Genomic DNA, 24674 nt, shown 5'->3' on the forward strand with positions numbered 1-24674 from the left:
CACTGACCAGGACCTCTGGACGTCATATTAACAGAGGATCGACCCAAAAAGCACCGACTTCCTCAGACAGCCAATGCTCTCTAAGAATATTGCTCTCTTTCTATGTGTCTCACTTTGTAGATGTAATGCACCTATCGGTACATTTATTACTCACAGGATCACAATATGATCACTAAGGCATCAGGAGCCTGGCAGAAGCAGGATGCATATTTACAAATCTATCATTTTGAATATCATATTTTTGTACAGCTGTGATTGCAGTGTAAAATTGGGCACAGTGATGATGACTGAAGGGGCAGAATCTCAATACAAAAAAAATCTAAGGCGAAAACAAAAGCAAAAAATAACAATATTTTACAATCCGCACCCCTCAACTATATACTTAGTTGATTTAAAACCTTTGCATTTTAAAGAGAAGGCTGACAGTTATTTTTATGGTCGACCTCTTGTGTGCCTCGTCTAGTTTTCATTATTCTTCCTTTTCAAAGAGCTTCAGATTGTTCAATTAGTCAGGGGTATCTTTTGAGTATAGTCCCTACTCTCAAGTATCCTTATGATGAAATTATTTTTTTCAAATCTTGATTTGATTTGTGTTGACAGAGCTTATTAATCGTGACTGAATGAGTAAATCCTACTTTGTCTTAAAATTTTCATGGCCGAGGCCTGCAGGTCTTTGTGCCAAAAATACGGTTTGGCTATTTGCGGACAATCCAAGATCTCTTCGTGTGGAAGCTAATGACAAGTTTTTATTATTGTAGTTTCTCCATCAGTTTTTGACAGATGTTTCGACCTGTTTATTCTTCCTTTTCTCCTTGTTGGATGTCATTGTGTGTGTCACATTGTGCTCCCCTTGTTCGCAGATGGCCCCTGCCATTGGTATTCAGTCAGTTACCTGTAATGTTTTGGGAGATTTCTTGTTGAGGGTTTAAGTAGCGTTATGTTAAACTCTACTTTACTTCAGTAAGAGTGTTGAATGTGATTAGCAATTTTTCCCATTCTCCCAAAATAAAAGGGTGTGTGCAACACATATCTACTAGGTAATTTTAGCATTTCCTTACTGCAGTAAACCGGGTTGCCTACATGTACCCGTTTGTTATACCTGTTTGTTCAAACACACAAGTTACACGTACTGACGTTTATTACCCGCACAGGTGGACAGATAGCGAGCGGGACCCCGCGAGCACATCGTGTTACAGATACCATCACATCAGGAGCAGTAACTTTGACCCGTGCTGAGTCCTGCACGCGACGCACTCTGCCTGAAACTGTAGGGCTGACGAGCGGTGTTGCAGAGGACCGCTCGGACAGTGTGGAGAGCCGGACACCGGATATCTGCCGCGGAGTACGAGCTCTTTTCTGTCTCAGAGTGTGCTCGTGATGCGCACCCCGGCAGGCGGCACGGAGACTGGCGGGGACGAGAGAGCAGCCAGGCCATAGACCCCCCGGCACTCGCCGCGGCGGCGGTCGTTCATACTGACACTCGATTCCTATTATTCCAGCGACGGCTATTATAAACGGATCAACATTTCAATAATACCTCATTAATCGTTTTCACACACCCCCGCCCTCAAAACCAGCAATAACAGTGAGTGCATTGTAAGAATTTTCCGAAACATTTCATAAAACTACGACCCTCTATAGGAATCACTTGAAGCGGTTTGCTGGTTTCGGACGGAAAAACTAATATGCACAAATCGCATGATGTCAAGTACATTGGAGCAGGTAGGTCTTTTGGTGTTTGCAGTACTGATATTGCAAGAATGTAGACAAGACACTTGGGTCTCTAGAGTAAATCTGAATCAGGCTTGCACTGGTGTTGTAGCCAATCAATGCATACCCTGATTCGCGTGGCGAGGGCTCTCATCTTTCTAATTCGTTACATTCTCTATCAGGCCGCACATTCACCGTGAGTATTGGCTGTTTAGCATAATTATTCTATTATATTTATATTATATTGATTATATATATTATATTATATTAGATTTATTATATATATTATAATATATCTATATTGATATTATATTATAATTAATTTCTGGTTTTATGAATGTTATTGGTATACTTCTATATATTGGAAACCATTGCCTAAGAATCACTGATTGTACATGAATTTTAAATAGTATAAAAGCAGATACATTGAATACATTTCATAGTAATAATAAAGTTGCTAAACGATTTTTAAAAAGTTTTTTTTCACTATGTATTTCCTTCTTTTAGAATATCTTGCCCCCGCTTAAATCAACACGCATGACAAATAGGTAGCATTATTTAAAATACCAGCACTTCCTAAACAAATCAGTTGCTTTTATTGTTGTAGTTTTTTTTTTATTTTTTTTCATTTGTACAATTTTATCTAAATTGTATTAGCATGACTAAATGCTTTAAAGAGGCTTGTTCGCATAGGCCTAACTTTCAAAGTGATAATTGCAGCCATTCTTTGATTTTATAAGATATTATGCCGTATGCCCCCCTGCATGATGCCAGCATTGTGGAACCAATTATGCTTGGGGCCCAACATCAGCGTTATGGCTTTTATATTCTGCGCCGGACTATGTATTGCTACTGGATACAAAACCATATACCAAATAAATAAAATGTAAAAGTAAAGAGTCTTAAAACATATAATAAATTACATATTGCTTAACACAATTAGATACACAAACATTCCGATGCCACGCTATACATACAATGTGAAAAATGAAAGCCGTTGACCAGTTGATCAGAGCAGCTCTGTGTAGGATCTGCCTAGTCCGCAGGGGGGCATTAGATGAGTACCTCAAGCTGAAAGTCACATGAAAGGATGAAGGGATTGTAGAGGGGTCTGTGACTCTATTTCCAATCCCTCAATTCTCTAGATTTTTGTCATGTGATTCTTTCGCGGTTATGAAAGAAGCCAACCTTTAAAAACGGAACTTTTTCATTTACTTAATAATCCTTGTTAAATTATAGTAGTGTTTAATGTTGTTACTATATTTAACTCTAAAGGTCTAAAAATAAGATCTAATCTATACCATTATTCCTAATCTGCTATCTATGTAGGCTAGTTCATGGCTTATCTAATGATGCATCCTTTCTATGTTTGAAGGGTTGCTTTATAAAGCTGAAGTAAGGGCATGAAAATGATCGATGGGCACGTCGACATCTAACTGATTTCTACTCAACTGGGTCTGTTGGGAGATTGAAAAATCATTAAAAAAAAAAAGAATTTCCCCATAGATGAGCGTTTTAAAGAAGACCTGTGATATGAATAAAGAAATTAACTTTATTAATTGCTCATTTGAAAATTTATTTTAATGCTCTTTCACAAACAAAAAACTTTATTAGTTCTTTTTCATCATTCTAGAATCAAGAACACGCTTTCAAGACATTATCGCTCATGGAATCTACAAATGTATCCAGTTTGAGGGATGGAGATCCCAGATACAGAGACTGTTTGGAAAGGTAGCTGAGCACATTTAGGCCATAAACAATTAACTGACACATCTCTAAAAATGTTTAAAGAGCAAGACACTCGCAGCCTCAAAGTACAACCTCAATTCCAAAGAAGTGGGGAATGGTGTAAAAAGGCAATACATTCAAGAATTTGTGATTTGTTCAACGTCTCTTTAATATTTTATTAAACTGACAAAAGTACAAAGAAAAGATTTCCAAAGTCTTCACTAAATTAATGGAAATTTATTTCGGCAAATATGAAAAAAAAAAAAAAAAAAATTTTTTTGTTGCATTGCAACACATTCCAAAAAAAGTTGGGACAAAGGCAAAATAAAAAGTGAAAAGGTTAACTAATACTTCAAAAATGCAACATGAAACTCTGTTACTATAGGAGAAAGAAAGCTATACGTCAAGAGCTCAGTCTCTGCTCGTCCAAAATGACAGTGGAAAGGTGTACTGCACTCGGATGAGTCCAAACTTTTAACTTGTTTCGTGAAAAAATTTCTGGAGCTCTCCGTCCCAAAAGACCTTCAAAGGACCATCTATTAATTTCCCTAAGTGACAGATGCCAAAAACAAAACAAACATGGCTCATGGTTTATGAGCGTACCAGTGCAAACGGCATGGGTGCCTTGCATACCGTATGGGTGAATGGCAAATTACTGATACGGAGGCATATATTGGAGTTGCACAGAGACGAAATATACTGCTACATCAAGATGATGTCTTTAATGGTAAGTCCATGGTTCTAGGGATCAGCACAATGCCATCTCCTGATTCTGCATGGGCTTATACACAGTATGGCTTTGTAGACTCAAGAGCGAAAATGCTGGACTGGTCTGCACAGCAGTCCAGATTCGGAATTCTATTGAACAATGTAGGGATGTTTCAAGAGAGACTGGACAAAAATTTTGCTTGCTAAACTTAGACAATTTAGAATCCTTAATTCCCCAAATAATGAAACATTGTAAATTAAAGGAAAAGTTGATGTGACACAGTGTTAAATGTCCCCCATGTCCTATCTTTTTTTTGGGGTGTGTTAGCAGCCATCAGAATCAAAATTTGTTCATATTTACAAAATACATTTTACGCTGGTCAGTGAAAAACTTTGGAACTGTTTTCTTTGTACTTTTGTCACTTAAATAAAAGTTAAAGAGAATGAACACCGATTCTTGATTTTATTGCATTTTTGTGCAAAATCTTCCCAACTTCTCTGGAATTGGGGCTGTATTTTCTCAAACTTCTGTGGAAAAATAATGAAAAAGAATTCCTTCTTACAAATAGAAACTTTTTGGTTTGCATATTAATAAATTAGGATATGCTACAAGTCAAAATTAATTATTGAGCTTACTTAAATTTTTTTTTGAAGAAGATATGCTGACACCTGCCACCTTTCCTTTAAACTACAGTATGTCTGGAAAATGATTTTGGGCTGTAGGTGGAGAGGGGAGATTTGAAGTCAGAAGTGATTCTTATCCTACTACCGACAGGAGCCAAAGCTACTTTCAACATGGGATGTTCGCTTCCTCAGAAACCAGATAGTACTCCTTGGATGGACAGGTGGCTGGGCAAGAAACTGTACAATTAATGGTTAGTTATACAAGCTTCCATAAATACAATACATTTACATTATACATATAAAAATTATAATGCATATATATATATATATATATATATACAGTACAGGTCAAAATTTGGAAACATAAAACATTACTATTTTTAATGTTTTTGAAAGTTTCTTCTGCTCATCAAGCCTGCATTTATTTGATCAAAAATACAGAAAAACATTTTTTTTATATTGTGATATATTATTACAATTAAAATAATTGTTTTTAAAATTTATTATAATTTAAAATTATCATTTATTTCTGTGATGCAAAGCTAAATTTTTAGGATCATTATCACATGATCCTTAGAAATCATTCTAATATGATGATTCATTATCAAAGTTGGGAAACAGTTCTGCTGCTTAATATTTTTCAGAACATGTGATACTTTTTTAGGATACTTTGATGAATAAAAAGTAAAAGCAACAGAAGCTATATTTTTAAAATATAAATATTTTGTAATAACAATATACACTACTTGTCAGTAATTTGGGGAGTCAGTAATTTTTTTTTTCTTTCTTTTTTTGAGACCTTGAACCAATACTTTTATTCAGTAAGGATGTGTTAAATGATAAAAAGTGATAGTAAAGAAAATATATACATTAGAATATATATTATTAGGAAATTTTTTTTTTTATTTTGAATAAATGCAGTTTCCTTTTTAACCTTTTATTCATCAAATATATTAGACAACAGAACTGTTTCCAACACTCATAATAAATCAGAATATTAGCATGATTTCTAATATGATCATGTGATAGACTGGATGTTATATGTGACACTCTGAAGGTTGGAGTAAATTTATGCTTTTGAAAATTAGCTTTTGGTATCACAGGAATAATTCTTTTTTTTTTTTTTTTAAGTATATTCAAATAGAAAACTATTATTTTAGTTGTAATAATATTTCACAATATACTGTTTTTTTCTCTGTATTTTGATCAAATAAATGCAGGCTTGATGAGCAGAAAGAAACTTCTTTCAAAAACACATTAAAAATAGTAATGTTTCCAAACTTTTGACTCTAAACTGTATATATATATATATATATATATACATATATATATACACACATGCACAATTTTGTCTTTTAGGAACATTCTATACTGTGGGTAGGACTGTATACCCTGAGTCTAACCATCCCTCAAGTATGGACAGGTGTCTTTCCCTGATCAGGACACCCCTTCACTAAGGTCTCTAAACAAAAAGCCCCCTGCTTCATCTATGTATGGGAAAACATGGGGTAAGAGCAAGTTTTAACCTGTATTTTTATTATCTAGAGGTAAAAATATATTAACCTAACATATTTAGTGGAGAGGATGGATTTGCATATGCACGTAGGACACACACACTTGGACATCCAACAATCTATGAAGACTTTGCTAGGTTAGACTTGTGGGAGGCTTGTACAACATTCTTATGAACCATTTATTTTAAAATAATTTCTCTCTGATTTTAGATAGGTAGCTTGGTGTATTAGGAGCAAGTGTTGGGGGCTACTAGTGATGAATTTTTAGTTACTTTTTTTAAATTGTTTCTCTCTTTCAGGAAAATATTGGCAGGTGGCTGATGGTCCCACCTTCTACTGACCATTTGAAACAGACAAGATGCCTCTTTGGTTCTTGCAGACAATGGATATAGTAATTTATCACTGCCGCTGGCAAAGGACAAGTTTGTTCTTGGTTATGCATCACGTACCCAGTTCTCCATCACTGGTGAGTAGTTTGATAATTTTTGGGCATTTATGTAGAAATCCTCTATCATTTCTATCCTTTAGAGAAAAAAAATAAGCCCAGTTTGTTTACTCCATACACGGTAGTCAAGAATTCATGCCATTAAAACCACTGCCTTGAACTGAAATGTAAAGAGTAAACCAATGCTGTCATTTACTGAACATATTCCCACAAGACCCTAACGAAATTTCCTCTCTTCTCTCTAGACCAGATCCCTTTTTACAGTGACATTATCTCAGGTTGGTGGACATCAATCAGGGTGACCAAAGCTTTATCCAGAACAGAGCTGTGTCCTTTTGACATTAATTCTGCATGACCTCCTAGCATTACTCAGTGCGTCAAGACCTCACCTTAACTGGATTTGTGGCGCACAATAGTGGAACCTCATTCCGTCTGGAAACTACTGTACAAATAATACCTTACACTTGGTTCATTAGGACACAGGTGGTTTTGATGGCCAGCAATATCAACTTTTGTGTTTCAGCTCAGTCCAACTCCAGCAGCCCATGTTGTACACTCGGTTCCTGTCACAGGTAGAATTTCATACCCCCTTATAGTAAACAGCATATTTCCTGGCATTTGCACAAGGCACAATCTCTCCAGTCCTAAATATTTGAGGGAGATTTACAAAAGGTTATAAGTGGTGCCTTTTCCTTTTTGCCCGTATGAAGCAAGCAGTTGGTAAAACATTGTGGCTGACTGTTTTCTCCTCAGTTGGTTGATGTCGTTTTACCACAGCAGAGGAACGGGTTGCAGACGAGTGATCTGTCACTGTCGTTGCCAATGACTTGGCAGTTGTCAGCAACTGACAAAGACGCAGAATTAGATACTACTTGGCCAGGAGGTTGCCCACTGTTGCTGGAGGTACTAGCTGTGGCTGGAAGCTGACCAATACTGCCCTGACGTGTATGTTAGCCCACACTTATGGCTGGTGAGGCTGAACCTGCGACAGAAAGTTCCTAGCGGCTGACATGGGCCCAGAAGGCGACGAGGGTTTAATAAATCTAGCAGCCACAGTACTCCCAGAACCCCTGCTGCTGTAGCTTGACACAGCCTCCTCTGTTCAGACAGTTATAGAAACAGTGGCACCAACTGGTGATGCAATAATCATTATCAACCCCCTGTATCAGCGGCACAGTGGTTTTTTTTTCATGATATTTGTTGGAAGCATCTGTTTTCTACCTGCAGTAGAAGGAATACAAGAAGCACGTTAATGAGACTGTGTGCGGGGTCAACGAGGCAACCGAAGCCATCACTGGTAAAAAAAAAAAAACTTTATTTAGACTGTCATAACTTTATAAAATCAATAACAATTAATTGTAGTCATATATTTAATGCATTTCCATTGGTGATTCAGCTTGCAGGGCATACCCTGATGCAACAGTATGAGTGATTAGAAGCTGAAACTAGGTGGCAGGAACTGAAGCAACCCCAATCCGGCTCTAATCATTGCAAAGCGGCAAGCACCAGAAATGCCAACAGAAACAAACTGTATGATTTATCGCTATGGCTCTTTCTCTACAACTCTTCCAGTACAGTAGTCCGTGAGTATTTTTTTATTTACGTTTATCTACTACTATTAATTTAATTAAATTTAATTTAATTTAAAAAATTTAAAACAATAATACTAAACCTGAATATTAATCACCAGGGCAAAAAAAGAAAGATGAGATTTATACAAAAGTACACATTAAAAATGTTTTACATTTTTATATTATATGTCTGGGAAAATAAACTAAAATCAAACAGTCCCATGGCAGTCCATAGAACTGTATGGTAACAAGTTGTGAAATTGGCACACAGATAGAAACACGTCTGAACATTAACCACACCAAATCTGAAGTATCTTATTCTAAAAAATTATCTCGACTTTATTCTAGTCTTGTTTTGGGGAAAAAACAGTACGGGGGCATTTTTAACCCCCACACTACCAGTGTGTGTGTACTTGTTTAATGCCAGCAAGGATGTCCCCACAATGTCTCCACAAGGATAACTAAATCCTGTATTTTGTGACAGGGGGGAAACAAGTATTAAAAATAGTGTAAATTATGTTTATCTGAAAGTGTACAATGCAAACAGTTTTTCTGTAAAGGGTAGGTTTAGCGGTATATATAGTTTGGTTAAATATAGTTTGGTCCGTATAAACAGTAATAGAAGTTCTAATGGAAAGTCCCCACAATTTCCAGAAACAAAACGGCGTGCATTTGTGTATGTGTGTGTGTGTGTGTGTGTGTTTGTGTGTGTAAAAGAAATAGCCTGCAAAGTAGTGAATTAGTGTTTCTTTGGTAAGTAACAGAGTTTCCCACGCCGCCTGAAAATGTTAGTTATTGTTTCTGGGAATCAACTAGCGCTTTCGTTTTCCACATATTTGTAACATTCTAATTCAGTATTCAAAAACACAGAATAAAGTAAATACATTTAAGTGTGTAATTCTAATATAATAGTTTTAGGTATGTAGAGTCTGCCCTTCAAGGTTAGAGTGCACCTCAGGCTGAATTACACAAAAGACATTTGCCAAAAGGATGTCTGCATTTGTAATTAATAAATGTAAAACATCCGTTACTAGTAGTTAATCATACAGTAGGTTAGTAAATATTTGTTAGATTCATCCCAGAATCTGCCCCACCGTAAATTTGATGGTCAGAATTTACTTTCCCATTTATTATGTTGTCTTATCGATCCCTTAAAACAGATCACTTCTACCTCTATTTTATAGATATAGATATATACTTATATTATATATATTATATATATATTATATAATAATATATATATACATACACTTAATAGGTTGTGATTTGTGATGTGCACAAGCCCGTCCACATTAATGCGTCAATATTCTCTACATTTATGTTTTCCAATCTCAGGTCAGGGGGAATAGAGAGTGTTGAGATTGTGGAGGTAAATAATGTGGTCGTTGTTTTGGCCACCAGAGCTGGAGCAGAATTGCTGTAGATCTTACAGTCACATGCCAAGGAAGGTAAATATTCCTTTAATATGGATTTAGTTCATAGACTGTATTACAATAGGCTTTACTGTGGTCAGCTGTTACTGTTTTTTAATAGTCTTAATTTGGTATAATGTAACGGTATTGTAAAAATTGTATAGCCTGAATGCACTGTAAGTCACTTTGGATAAAAGTGTCTGCTAAATGCATAAATGGAACGGTAAATGTAATCGATGGCTGTGGTGTAGAACATAATAATGTGTTATGCAAAGGATATTAATCTTTTATATTTGCTTGCCAGCCTGCCAAATCAAGTCTGCACTGTGGTACTCTGATGCAGACTGCACAAGCCCGTGTTCAGGACCTTACCAAGTGTAATGCTGTGACTCCAACCTCTGAGTATGTCAGATGTGTGCTGCGACAATTTTTTCAACAACTCTGGCACCTTCTGTTATCAACGTCGTCTCTGGAACCAATGATGTCAGCTTTGCAGTAACCCGTGCAAAGTCTCAGTGTGGCCTATAGGCAAGTTGTCATAAAATTCAAAGTATATCTAAAATAATCAACATGTATTTTCCTGCGCTACCCTATAACCCTCACCACTCCAAAAACTTATCTTGTTAAAAACTGCAGACACAAATTCATCAAAGAACACGGCTGGGCAAACACTGGGAGTCCTGGTTTTTATTTGTGCTGATGTGGGGGCCATTGGCATTTACATACAAGTAAGACACCAATACACATATGGGTTTTGTATCAAAATTAATATTAATAATATTTTATTGTGTGCTACCTAATTAAATGTAAATGAAGTTTATGTACATTAAAGGGTTACCCTCAAGGTAATATTTTTCTCTCCAGGCGATTTTTAAGGAAGTTACCATCCAACTGAGCGATTATAATGAACGCAGCAGTTTCAGCTTCTGGAAGAAGCCTCGGGTGCAGTTAACGCTGTGGAACCTTCTGAGCTGGATGATCCACTGCGAAAGCTCGCCCGCTATTCCTGCTTGGGCGAAGTGGTGTTGAAAAAGCTGTCCACTGCTGCTTTGAAAAGGACATATTGCAATAGTCTGTACACAATCTCTCAATAAGAGAGCGAATTTAATCTATGGAACAATGAGGGCCTCATTGTACTGTAATAACAAAATGTCATACATAAATATGCCTTCACATTATGTAAATGATGTTTTATTGTATGTGGCAGTTGCTGACATAATTACAGAATATATTGTGTGTGTCATTATAAAAAGTTGCATGATATTTCCTGTCTAGTGGTTTAGCTTTTCTGAGGGTTGCAATATCCTGACTTTTCCTCCCCTTCGTTTATTGTTATTTGTCCCCTAGGCGGTCAATTCAGGAATGAAAAAAATATTGTGAGTGCATCAGGGGGGACAATGCACAAAAACAAGTAGTTTCTTACATTATTTACAAAGAAGGTGGGAATAACAAGTACAAAAAGGTAAAAGAAAATATAAATTTTTGTTACAAATGTTAAGAATTCACATGGCACAGTTATTCACATAACTAATATACACACTCTTAACAAAAATCACAGTACAGATGGGTGGCACTCTCCCCTACCTAAACAGTTATATGTCTCTTCAGTTATATAAATGATAATAATTCTATAAGCAAATGCAATTAAACTGCTTGATAGGTTTTGTCGTATTTAAAATCATCAGATTATAGTCAGCGTTATTACAGACCACAGAGGGACCTTGTCAGCTGTTCTTGCAAATATCACTTTTTCAACTAAAAGCAAATGTTTCAAGAAAAGCCGTGCACTGGTTCAAACATTTATGCCAAAAATAAAGAAGCTTTATGAAGTAAATTTATATTTACATTAAAATCTGACGATGTAAATTTATATTCGTGTGTTTAACCATCAAATAATTCAAAAATTTATGTATTTTGAACCAATTACCTTTGTAGAACTATCCTTTATTTCTAATCTAATTATTTATTTAGAGCAGTGGCTTCTCAAACTTGTCTAAACCCCCACCATTGCACATTTTGGAATCTTGCCTCATCTAACACACCCTCATTCAACTCATCATTTCAGAGATAGCAAAAACCTCAAATAGGTTTGTCTGATATGAGAAACATGCACAAATAAAAACTATTTATTTGTTTGTGCAGTTAGTGGGGGATCTAAGGACAAGCTTGAGAAGCACTGATTTAAAACCTCAACATCATTTATGTTTTATAAAAAAACAAACTGTGTAATTTGATTATCGACCCAAAAGGGCTGATGTTTGATTTATAAAATAAGAATAGCATACTAATGAATTATTAACCCTAAATAAACTCATCTCCAGACTCTTTTCATCGTTTTTTGTCTGGCTCATATTAAAAAACAAAAACAATCCGGCTCTGACGTATCCACAATGACAAAAACACATGAGAAGAAAGCTACCCCAAACTCAATAAGTTATAATCTTTAGGTTTTTACAGTGACTTTGTGAAAAAGATTTCATCACTGTCTTCTCTGATCTGTTTATGTCTGTTTTTTTTCCCTCTTTGTTTTTTTTTGCTTTTCCCCACTTAACTTAGTCTGGTCGTCTCATGCGTGGTTGGAACACAGTCAATAACACTCAAAGGACAATTGCGTTAGTACTTGAATATGCAAAGCATATATATAAAATACAGTATATTAGGTCTTTTACCTCTCTGTTGTCTCATTCATTCATTCATTCCATTCATAAACTAAACAAAAAACTATTTAGTATGCTCGACAACATAGTATTAATACATCTCTATGTACCTTTGACTATAACCCCCGTTCATGCCACCCTCTCAGTTTGGAAATCTTTTCAAACAACACAATGGCTACATTAATTTGGTGTTTTCAGTCATTTTAAAATTGTTATGCAGGTCTAGAGAATGAATTAATGATGTGAAAATATATTTAAGTTTTGTATGGTTTATGTTTTGTTTTATTATACTGTAAAATTGTTACTTCGGGGATATGTGCAATACATTTGAGGCAAGGGCCATCTCAGTGATGTTTTTAAATTTTAATGACAAAATGCTTTTAAATTTAATGACAAATGTGGCACCAATGTGCCCTTACATAATTAGTTACAGTGTCGAGGGTCAAAAAATATTGGCCCCCTTGAGTAATTATGGATCAAAAAGGCTGTGGAAAATTCATCTGCAGTGTTATTACTTCTTTGGTCTTTTATTTAAAAAATTCACAAAAATGTTATCCTTTTCTTGTATATAAGACAATTTAAACAGAGGGGAATTCCTTATGAATGAATGTTTTTCCTCAAATACTCGGTTGTGTCACAATTAGTGGCCCCCTATAATTCTTATGAGTAAAATATCTATGAAGTATATTGCCCATTTCTCATTCAACAATTTTGGAGCACCCGCATGATTAAACCTGAAATCTCCCAGCGCCTGGCTTCTGTTTCACAGAAATATCAAGAGGGAGGGACAAACAAAGCCAATTCCCTTAATCAGTCCTCCCAATGAGAAAGCAAGAATTATTTCTGATGTGCCAGGAAAAGCGCATTTGACCTTCACCAATTGGTGACCGTGTGCTTAAGACAAAGAGTAGAGGCAGTGAAAATTCCCATTTCCAACCATCAGGCAATAATTAAGAATTTCCAATCAACAGAAAATCTGACGAATGCATGGAAGAGGGACGTGTTTCCCCTATATCGAGTCCCTAAATCATGTAGGAGGAAGTTTTGAGTAGCTAAAGACCTCTCCAAGGGTCACAGCTGGAGAATTGCCTAAAATAGTGTTTGAGTTCCCTCTGGTTCAAAACCCTTTAAACATTGCAAAAGAACCTGCATCATCACATGTTGTTTTTTGGGAGGGTTACAAGAAAAATGCTCCTAGCTCAATTCACAACAAACTAAAGCATATTCAGTTTATCGAGCCACTGACTGGAAACTTTAATGGGAATGGCTTCTATGACAGATGGAAACTAAAAAATTAGCTTGTTGCAGCCCTCAGTGGGTTTTGGTGAACAGTGAAAAAAGTACCCATTTGTACAATGTAATTACTGCTGTATTTTTGGATGTTGTGGGGGCCTATATTTCTGCTGGAGTCCGGACATCTTGTTTGATACATGGCATCATGGATCTCTATCAATACCAAACAGTAAAACAAAATCACGTTAAGTGACTGACTCTATATGGGCGATGTTGATTCCAACCATAACAATAACCTCCACAACACAAACCATCAAAAACAGACAGAAATGGGTCCACTGAGCTCCAAACCAAGCTTCGCTATAGCCTTCCACGTCCTCTGACCTGAACCCTACTGAACTGGAGAGGACCTTATGCAAATGAAAAGAGAAGCATCAACCAACATGGCAGCTGTGAAGCTACTATATGCTCGATTGACGTGATTCTGGTATGAAGGACCCCCCCACTGTCTCTGATCTTGCTGTCAGGTTTCTCTAACCTCATCAGGCATTATAGGAGCTGGAAAATTAATGACTTCGAAGTTAAACCTGCTGGGCAAATGGAGGTTTCAAAAGACGTATTGAAACCCAAGATGGGGGGGTCTTTATTATTGTGAGCCAAATGTGTATAATTCTAGAGAAAAACATTATATTTTATAATGATATTTCCCCCCGCATGTTAAATTTGCTTATTATCCCTATGAGATAGGAACAGGTCATACGCGGAGTTCTCGTTGTGACGTTGTTAAAATAATTAAGACCAAACGGATTAAACAATGCAGGAGTTAATTTCACAGCCTTTTTTTGATCATATGTTATACCAGGGGGCCCAATATTCTTTGCAAACTTGCTGGTACTATTGCTTATTTCTGTGTCAAGTGCAGTCACCTCATCGCAATCCGGTCCCTGAGAGGCACCATTTACATGTAAGTATGGGAGCCAGGGTGAGACGGGCACAGCTTAACTCTTTTTGAACCTTCTATTGAAAACCCCTCATGGGTTCAAAGTGTAATTTTTTTCACATAAATATCCAGAAGTCCTGGTGCAAATAAATCATTCTACCCAGGGGCTGGAACGCAATTCATACCGAGGGTGACCCCCCAAAACTTTAAAACATGCCCCTGGATTCGGAAAATATGAAAAGCTGAGTATCAGTTCACTACATATATTATACATTCATTTAGAAAATTGTTACTGTGTGCTTCTATACTTACTATTTTGGAATAAATGTAAAAAAAAAAAATAAAATGCTTGAACTACTTTGTTTTGGGAAAAATAAATTTCTATATACATGTACAATACTAGTACTCTGCTGCACCACAAGTAGGTTGCATTCTTTTCACCACCTCCTCCTCCTTCGGTCCTTCTACAACAATGATACTGCACCCGTCTACAGACCCCTCTGCTCCCCTCTGCTACCTCCTGAACTTTGCAGATGAACACACTAAACTCATTATGTATTGGGCCTCATCCCAGGGACGGGGATGAGTATGCATATAACAGCATCTGTCTGGTGGCATTCATACAACGCGAGGAGCGCAATAGCACAACTCAAAACAGTGGATATGATCTCATGATAGTGTGAAGCAACACCCCAGCACTCCCTCCACTCACCATCGTTATGGAACAAGCACTGTGGATGCACAGAGTCATTCAGCGCCAGCCAAGAGGTTGTATTGCCTTTGCCAGCTGAGTGAGGACCCTCTCCCAGTTCAAAACCCTGCCAACAGGGAGCTGCTACACTCACACAGTTAACACTAACAACCACTCAGCTGTTTATTGAGTCCGGTTTTCGTGCTCTTGCTTATAACCAGCCCTGTGTTCTGTGCTAGGTTAGCCAGCAAATCAGAGATTAAGTTAGCCTTGCAATCGGACTGTTAGGCAAGATGACGCGAGGGAGTAAGATGGTTTTTGTGCTCGTGCCCAAAACCTAATTATCGTGGCAGTGCGGTGTAACCTCATCACAGATCCCTTCTACCAACTTGGCCCCACCAACCTGTTTGCACTTCTTCCCCTCAAGCCAGGGCGACATACAGACTCTGGTGCAACTACTATGCTAGAGCACTAGGCCACAAAAGAAAACAGTTTTTTTACCGCAGGCCATGTCCCAATCTTTAATAACTAACTACACCCAAATTTACGACCTGATTTTGTTTTAATAAATATAAGTAAGTTATAGTTGTGGTTCTCTCTTCGTTAGGACAATATGTAACATCCACATATTGTTGTCAAGGGGTACACTTGGTTACAGCACACAATTGCACCACATCTCATAATAACTGTAACGGCCACACCAATCTGTTTTTATTAAACAATGTATAAGTTACTTTATTGTTTGTTTTTTGTTATGTGTATGTATTATTTATATAATTATTTACTTGAATTTTTTTGCTCTTTTAAAATGGGTTCTTAACAACTTTAGTATATGGGACCAATTCTCACTATTGAAACTAGTTGCTTATTAGTCATGGCCTATGTATTGACATATTTGGCCGCTTTACTTAGTTACTTAAAGAAGCACCACATTTCTGCTTCTTGGACCATATTTCTACATCCCTAACTCCTACTCAATACCTAAATACTTAACAACCTCTACCCTTTACTAGACTTTTAATATGCAAGCAACGTTGTATAGGCAGTTTATTGAGGCAAAGAAAGTCGTATGTTAATGGTTTGTTATATGGTTTGAGAATTGGGACCTTAAAATAAAGCTGTGACCCAAAATTCCGTATGTATTTATGACACTTCTTGATGAACCAATTGCTATACTCTTGATTCTGATATTAGTTAAATAATTGTAAATTAATTTCCACATTGAGTAATATATATAAAAAACGTAATTAATGTTTATTTATTTTAACCTTGGAGAATCGTTGTTTGCGGCAGTTTCCCGTTTGTTACATAAATCAAACAAGCATAAACTAACATTACCGTTAATATTAAGATGATGGTAACTACAGCGTTTTACCATGATAAAATATATCTGTTCTGTCCAGACAGGTTATTTAAGGGCCTATTTTTGTACCAAAAAGTGATTCTTGTCATCTCTGTGTCTTAGCTAGGCATACATGGTTGTTCTCTTTTTGTCAGATTTACAGTTGTGAGGTGCTTATCAACATCTGAGGGTCTACATACATCTATAAAACAGGCTTTCAGTGGTGGTGTGGATGACTCGTGACAAGCTGAGGTATAGTCTTGGACAGGGATAGCTTTTCAATTTCCTTAAAAATCTACAGAAGGGAAACTTTACACCAATTTGCCGAGGACAAGGATAATTCAAATTGAGTATATCTAGGGTATAAAACAAGTAATGCGTTGCTCTCAGAGCAAACTCATCTTCTTGACCTTTTACTAATTGCAATGCAAAACCTGGAGTTTTATCCACAGCATTTAAAACCTCAACGCTGTCAGGCTGATCCAATGTCTGTAAAAAACTGGATTATGCTCATACCACGCTTTTGCACATGATAACATAAACTGTGGCTCAAAAAAAAAACGCACATCCAACATATGGAAGTAATTTACCAAAGATATATTGAGAAGATTTAGTATGTTTAATTGCTCCTGTTTTGATTTAAACAGGTTTGGTGAATATATGGGTTCCTAATATTACAACTCCCTACCCAGGACCAAAATCTCGTGATGGTGTTTTCATTGAATATAAACATGCCTTAAAACTAAAGTCAAAAAACAAATGACTTGAGGGTTAATGGTCAGTCTCTCTTTGCGCCTGACTAAAACATGAATAAAATATGTGGACCTTTTACATTGGCAGAGCACACAGCTTTCCATGGTCCACATCGTCATAACATTTTAAAAAACTTGGACAGACTTTCTACAAAATCCTCTTGCATTGGCATGGCATATACATTTGCTGAAATTCCCCTGTCTTTTTCCACAAAGGGACAGTTAGAACTGCATTTTTAGGAAATCACCAAGGACCAAGTTTTTAGTCTAAAAAGCTTCTTTACAAAGTTCTAGCTAAGATAAAAAGTCACCTAGTACATCTTGGATGTGTCTTTTTTCTTGATGAGTAAATTAACAGCAATCTTTAATTTTTCTGTGCCCTTTTTACTAAATACAACATAAGTCCTATGTGTCCCCATGAATTATGTCTGTTGGAGATTTAACTCAAAATATAGTTACATTGGCATGTGAGTAGACTTTACAGCGGCTGACGTCATTTCTGTTAATTTATAATTTTAACTCTTTTGAAACTTGACATACACCATTATCCCTTGCAAACTCCACAAATATTGTGTCTGTCAGTTTTCTATGGGGTGTACCTAAATCTTTGTCTATATGGTCTCAGGTACTACGTCACAAGCATTGCAGACCAGTTTCTTTGATCACTAGTCAGACCGTCTGGGACTTTTCTCTACTGGTAATGCAAAACATATACAGCTTGCACGCATAAGCTGAGCCCACATCTCTTAGGCCATTGCAGTTGTCCTGGTGACACATTTACCCAAGGTGTCATAATGACGTTGCTAAAAAATAACATATATTTGTGTATTTGGTGTAATGAAAGGTGTTTATGCGGTTTTAGGTGTTCAAAAAACATTATTGTTCCACATACTGTACATTATGGCCTTGATCCTCTATGCCCCGCCTTTTCTAAACACGTGACGATTTTTACAAGGTCCCATCATTCTGAAAAAGCGAGGGTGTGTTTTGATTGGGTAACTGGCCATTCCAGTGTGTTGTTGTGATTGGCCAGATGCCTCAAGCGTGTGACGGAAATGTTTAGCCCATGTGTCACACTGTGATTGCCGTGATGTGGTGCGATGAGACAAAATACCAATTAAAAATCCATTATAAACCCATCTGTTGCATCTGATGTGGGATTGGGGGGGGGGGGGGGGGGGGACCCCAATCTACTGATTATAATTAATTGATACTTGTCTTTTTATAGGTTGCATTGCATCGCGCATTGTATACATTAAAACAAGTGTCTGCATTTTCTGATGCGGAGAAATGACAAAAACAACAGGTGGTACTCTACACTGCTCAAAAACTCGCGGGCTGCGTTTGAAGGTCGTCAGTGTTGACAAATTCTTTAAATATGAAAACGTACTTACATGCTACGAGTCAGAACAGCCGGCATTGTAGGCTACTCTCCCAGGTTCAGGAAACAGTCCTCTGTAAAACTGCGGAGCACACACACAAACTTTGGTTGGAATTGTTCTGGAAACAGTGTTGTAAATACCAGCTAGTACCACTGATTTATATATGTGTCCACTTTTGGAAGGCCAAACAAAGTAGTTTTCGCTTTCGCAAACGAAAACATCAGCATCTCCACGACATGGTTGTGGTGGCGGCTTAGCAACAGTACTACAGCCAAAAAATTATGCCTTCTTTCTTTGCATTTCTGTTTGGTGAAACAGTTTGGGCAGTGTTATGCAAAAATTACACAGTGCCTTATCCGTGGGTGGGCGTGTTTTAAACGAGTGTGTTTTAGGGGGTGTTGATGAAGTCTTAACTTTTATAAAGAAAAGGCCTTTGGGTTTTGAGACCTTTAGTCTGTGCAACTTTAGGAATCTTATCTATTCACAAAACAGCTTGGTAACACTCCAAAAAGCAAATAAAAAAAGAAAACTTTAATCGCACCCTTAAAAAGTTGTAAGAGTAGCCAATTCTTACCACCGCTTCTTTAAAGGGTAGCACCAAATTAATGTTTGGCTAACATCAAAAAGGGGGGAAAACTCTCTCAGTAACTGAAGTGCGAACTAAATAAAAAGAAAGAGAGCTGAAGGCCGAGAGCGTGAACAAAGTAAAAGCAGTGGGTGCAACTCACAGACGTCTACAACAGTTAGGTTTCCCTTTGCAGTTACCAGCTCTAGTTCTTTTAAGGCCAGAGACTTGTCAGTCCTCTTCTCTAGTCCCTCTTTAATTTGTATTTCCAATCTTGTGCTTGATGATGTCAGTGGGGGGTAATTTGAGGGCAAAAATCAGTTTGCAAAACAGAAGGGGCGTCTCCTCAGACTCTGCTGTCAAAGCAGGATCCCTTCTGTGTATTTACTTAATCCCGACTCCTCGTGCAAAACTTTGTTTGCGGCACCAATTCTTTCATGCAACTAACTTCTTTTCAAACGTAGCTTTATTAGATGAATAAGGGGAGGATTTGAAAGAAATCATCCAATTTTGAATAAATCATTCTTCCTACAGTCAATCAAACTGTTCCGGGCTTGGATGCTATCGTAAATTGCAATCAGATCAACTTCCATATTTTCCACTAACTAATCTCTCCCACCCAAAAAGAAACCAGCCAGACTAAAGAATAAAGTATTAGTCTAGACTTTAAAAAAAAAAACACCCCACATTGAGCGGAATGATTTCCTTCTCAATGGGTGGTAGATGAAACTCGAGCTTGTTTATTTGTGTAATAAATAAATTGCCTACAAAGAATTTGATATCTTATCATACAGCACACCTAATTTAGTTCTATAACAAAAACAAAAAAAAATCTCCAATTACAATTATGGCAGAGCCATCCTGAGAGAGCAATGACACCACACACACACACACACAGCACACACACACACACACAACACATACATGCTGTAGGTGGGTTCATAACTATCAAGTTCCAAAACTGAGCTTTAGGAGGTTTAGGAGCATGTCTCTCTAAAAAAATTAGATTTTCCCGATTCTACATATATGCATTTTAAGATGTTTTAAAGCCCAAGAGAATTGAATAATGCTTTTAAATCCCTGTCAATTGGCAGTAACATATATTATTTTTCAATCAGCAGTCCTTAATAAAGACCTCAGGTTAAATGTTTGCAATGGATAAGCCACACTACAGTCTGAATTACAAAACGAGGAAAATGAAATGAGAAATTTAGTAAAAATTAGACACCTGTCAGCCTACTTTATTAGGTATACCTTCCTAGTACCTTTTTCTGATCTGGTTCTGTTACCACTAAAAAAGCGTTATGTGTGAAAATCCCAGGTAGCAACATCAGTTTCTGAAAACAAACCATGCCATTTACAAAGTTACTGGAATCACCTTTCTGTCACCATATCTGATGCGGAGTGTTTGACTTCAGTAGCATTGTCTTGACTCCATGTCTTAACTCATTTTGTCTCCAATAATTAACTTATACTGGTAATTCTAACCTCACATTCATAGTTTTTGATTAAATTACATCCAGTTTGTTGGTAGCATAGGGTCTAGCTGCAGAAGTGTAAAGATTTTAAAGCATCAAAGGCTCAAATAGGTCCAAAATCCAAGTAACGTAGCTCCTGTTTCTTGCCTCTCCCCTGGAAAGTAATGACTTCCTGTCTGTTGCTTATTGTTTTGTTCAGAGATAGTGGAAAGGCCTTAACACACGGATTAGTCTCCACCAGAATTCAGCATGGGCAAGCGACAAATCTCCCATTATAAATGGATCCTCTATTTTGACGTACTAGCACAAGACCAATGATTTGAATGGGTGCTTTGTTGTCACGACACGCCCACAGACAGGTATATCCCAAAGCAGTATGGTTTATTGTGGGGGGTGTCAAGTTTTCGATCTGTTCTATGCCCTGGCGTGCGGTTGGGCTTTCTGCTGCTCGCTTTTATCCAATCAGACACCGCCAGCAAAGGTCAAACAGGCTATCAGTCCAAAACAGTAAACACCAAACTCAGGCAAGGAAACCGAAGCAGAAGGTGACATTCAACAATGACTCCGTGAGCACAGCAGAAACACACTCATATATATAGACAGGTATTACAAGACTAACGGGGAATGGCTGAGTGCAATATTAATAACCAGGGCCATGCTGCGGCAATGACATTGATGCGAAAACCGACAAGAACATGTGAAATGCAGTTTCTGAAGTGGGGTGACGATAAGGGGAAGTGAGACTCTAGTTGGACACCCAGGATACACAAACCAGACACCGTGACATTTGTTGCATCCGTAATATACAGCTTTAATCCCAATTTATGCTTCTGCGTCGAGTGTAGTAGAGTGCAGTAGGTACGCCGTTGCCTATGCATAGTTGTCTAGCCTACCCTACGCCATACCCATCGCCATACCCTGAAGCCCAAAGTATACTTAGTTTTTGTGTGTACGCTAGCTTATGTGTACAGTTCAATGCGTAGCTTTTCAAAGTCCATTTGATTTTGTGCACAAGCATTGGGCAGATGACACATGCAGTCTTGAAAGCTTCATCCATGCCAAGTGTTTGCCCCCCCCCCCCATAATTTATGACAATATTCTAATTCTATTCTTAAAAAAACAACAACTTTCAAGTCAAAAAAGACTTTTACTTTCACTTACTAACTGCTTGTTTTCTTAAGAAAAACAACTAACACTAGCTTTTTTAAACTATTTTTCTTTTTATTTATTATACAATTAACAAAAGCAAAAAGGCCTCTAACACTAGTTTGCTCTATTCTTTTTCTATTCTATCTGTTTTCTTTTTATTTATTATATAATAATAAGAAAAACCACCTTGCTCTTTGTACTGCGTCTAAGCTAACTGATACTTGTTATAGCACTTTTGCATACAGTGCTCTTTGGTGGATATTGATTGCGTTCCATTGTCCCTCATTTGTAAGTCCCTGTGGAGAAAGTGTTCTGCTAAATGCATGAATGTTAAATGTAAATGTAGAAATCCGGCACATATTCTAAGAGTTTGTACTTGACAACTGGCACAGTCCAGGAAGCAGACAGACTGTCCTAAACCGACCGTCTGCTCCACCGTCACGTCACAGAAATCGTTATTCGCAGCACATAGAGATTCTTCGCCTAGATGTCACACTAAGAGCTATGTCTGTTTTCCCCGAACTAGAAAATACAAAAACCATCCAACCAATTTAAGAATACAAATTTAACTTGATGTTCAACAAATAAAAAATATATATATACAGAGAAACAAATGACTAAAAGCATGGCTTACCTGGATATCAGGTCCCTTTCTACAAAGCGCGTTTTTTGTACAATTATATGATCTATGATCGTAACCTAACTGTGCTCTGTTTGACCAGAACCCTGGCTTCAAGTATAACTCGTTTGCACATATATGGTACTTCGTACAGTATAACATTATCCAGAGGAAACAATGTGTTAAATGAAAATCCTCGGGGGGGGGGGGGGGGGGGGGGGGGGCCGTCTGTGATATTTTTACTCTGGCTACCTGTTATACAGGCCACCAGGGGCATCATACAGACTTTATGTCAAGAATTTGCTGATTTTCATATCAGAGTTACTGCTGGCAGCAGATAAAAGTCTTATTGGTTGGTGATTTTATATCCATGTTGATAACATGAAAAATATGCCAATTAGGATCAGCATTTCCATAGACTTCTGAACTCTACTGGGTTAGATCAACACGTGTCAGGTCCCTACTTGTTGAAATCATATCTAGATTTACAGTATGTTTCATATGCAAAAGCTGATGAGATGGGGTTTGCCAATTGTATGCCGCCCAAGCGATGATGAATCTCAGAATCATGATCTAGTCATGTGTAATGTGTACGCAATATGTAGATAAAAAACTGTAAATGCTTGTACATAATTCTTGTAAATGTAAAAGTAATTATAAACTATTTATTGTTACAATGTATGTCACTATCGCGTATAGTACTCCACGTCCGCTGTATCCTCAAAACTCTGCCAATTTGTAATACATAGAATAGAATTATAAAAATCAACTGCGGGCAGCCGATCCTTTTCCTGTTTAGCGCCACAACTCGGGAATAATCTACTTCGCATTGTTTCGGAAGGCAGCAACACTCTGAGGCAGTTTCAATCTAATTAAAAGACCCATCTATTTAACGTGGCTTACGGCATAACAACACTACTACAGATTCAGTCTAATATTCAAATCTGTTAAAAGCAGTGTTAGGCTGCATTACTTAATTAGGTTCAACCGGAACTGCGGAACACTTCCATAACACCGCAAAGTACTTGTTACATTGTAAGAAGCAGGGCATCTACGCTACTATTAGTCTAGTTCTTTCTTATTTCCATAGGTCATAGCTTATAGCCACCAGATCCAGTTCCATATCCAGCCAGATGTGTGGTATCAGCACCTAGAGATTTGGTTGGTCATCCTTGCCACTGTCGCCTCTGGCTTGCTTAGCTGGGGGACACTTGATTTCCCGAATCGACCTTGATTGCACAGATACTATTTTAATTTACTGAGCTGGGATGATGACATCACTGAATTTAATGATTAAACTGCCTTTAACTGAGAATTGAGTGTTTAACTATTGGTCTTTTGCATTACTGACACACTATTTTCCTATTTGATACTGTAAAGCTGGCTTTGACACAATTTGTATTGTTAAAAGCGCTATAATAAATAAAGGAGGACTTGACTTGACTTGATATAGATTCCTTAGCTTTTTTCCTAAGCAGCACTGCACAGACTGTTCCCTGTGTATGAAATCAAAATATCGCAAGAGCAATTAGAGAGCATTTTTGAAATGTTTGTTGTTTGATGTCAAATAAATCGTGCCTGTTCTGCTTTTTTTGTTAAGAGCAGTGTTGCTGCTGTAAAGTTATCAGGCTAGCTACATGTTGTGTTGCTGGATTAAAATTTTTTTTTACAGGCATTTCCTACGGAAGTTCTAAGCGGCCTTGCATTATAATTTTTTTCTTTTTTTTCTTTTTAAATTTTCTGCGTTTCTGACAGAACCTAAGGTCTGTTTCTCGTTATACGGCTTCTGTACTAGCTATAAAACGAAGTTCGAGTTTTCGACAACATAACTAAAGGTCGTTTTCTCGTTATAACGGCTTAATTTTCTCGTTATCCTCGACATAAACGAAGTTCGTTTTTCCTCGTTATAAACGACTTAATTTTCTCTAAGAATTTACAAAAACTGCGCCAGCAGGTGGCACTATAGACCGGAATATAACTGATGGGGTGTTGCATCTATCCACTTTACTGTACGCGGACCTCTCCTCGTGATCGCTATAATTTGTGGCAGTCTTGTTTATTACTGACATTTAATTAATTCATAATTTAAATGCTTTGAATCAATATGAATATTTTGTGTAGTAAAAGTTCTGGCTAGATGCATGAGTTTTCACC

General features: G+C 37.2%; 1 pseudogene; it reads left to right on the top strand.

Moving 5' to 3' along the window:
• Nucleotides 1–3376: 3376 nt before the first annotated feature.
• On the top strand, nucleotides 3377–7068 carry LOC122138797 (annotated as a pseudogene).
• The last annotated feature ends 17606 nt before the right edge of the window (nucleotides 7069–24674 follow it).

The sequence above is a fragment of the Cyprinus carpio genome, chromosome B11, assembly GCF_018340385.1.
Source record: "Cyprinus carpio isolate SPL01 chromosome B11, ASM1834038v1, whole genome shotgun sequence".
Taxonomy (NCBI): Eukaryota; Metazoa; Chordata; class Actinopteri; order Cypriniformes; family Cyprinidae; genus Cyprinus; species Cyprinus carpio.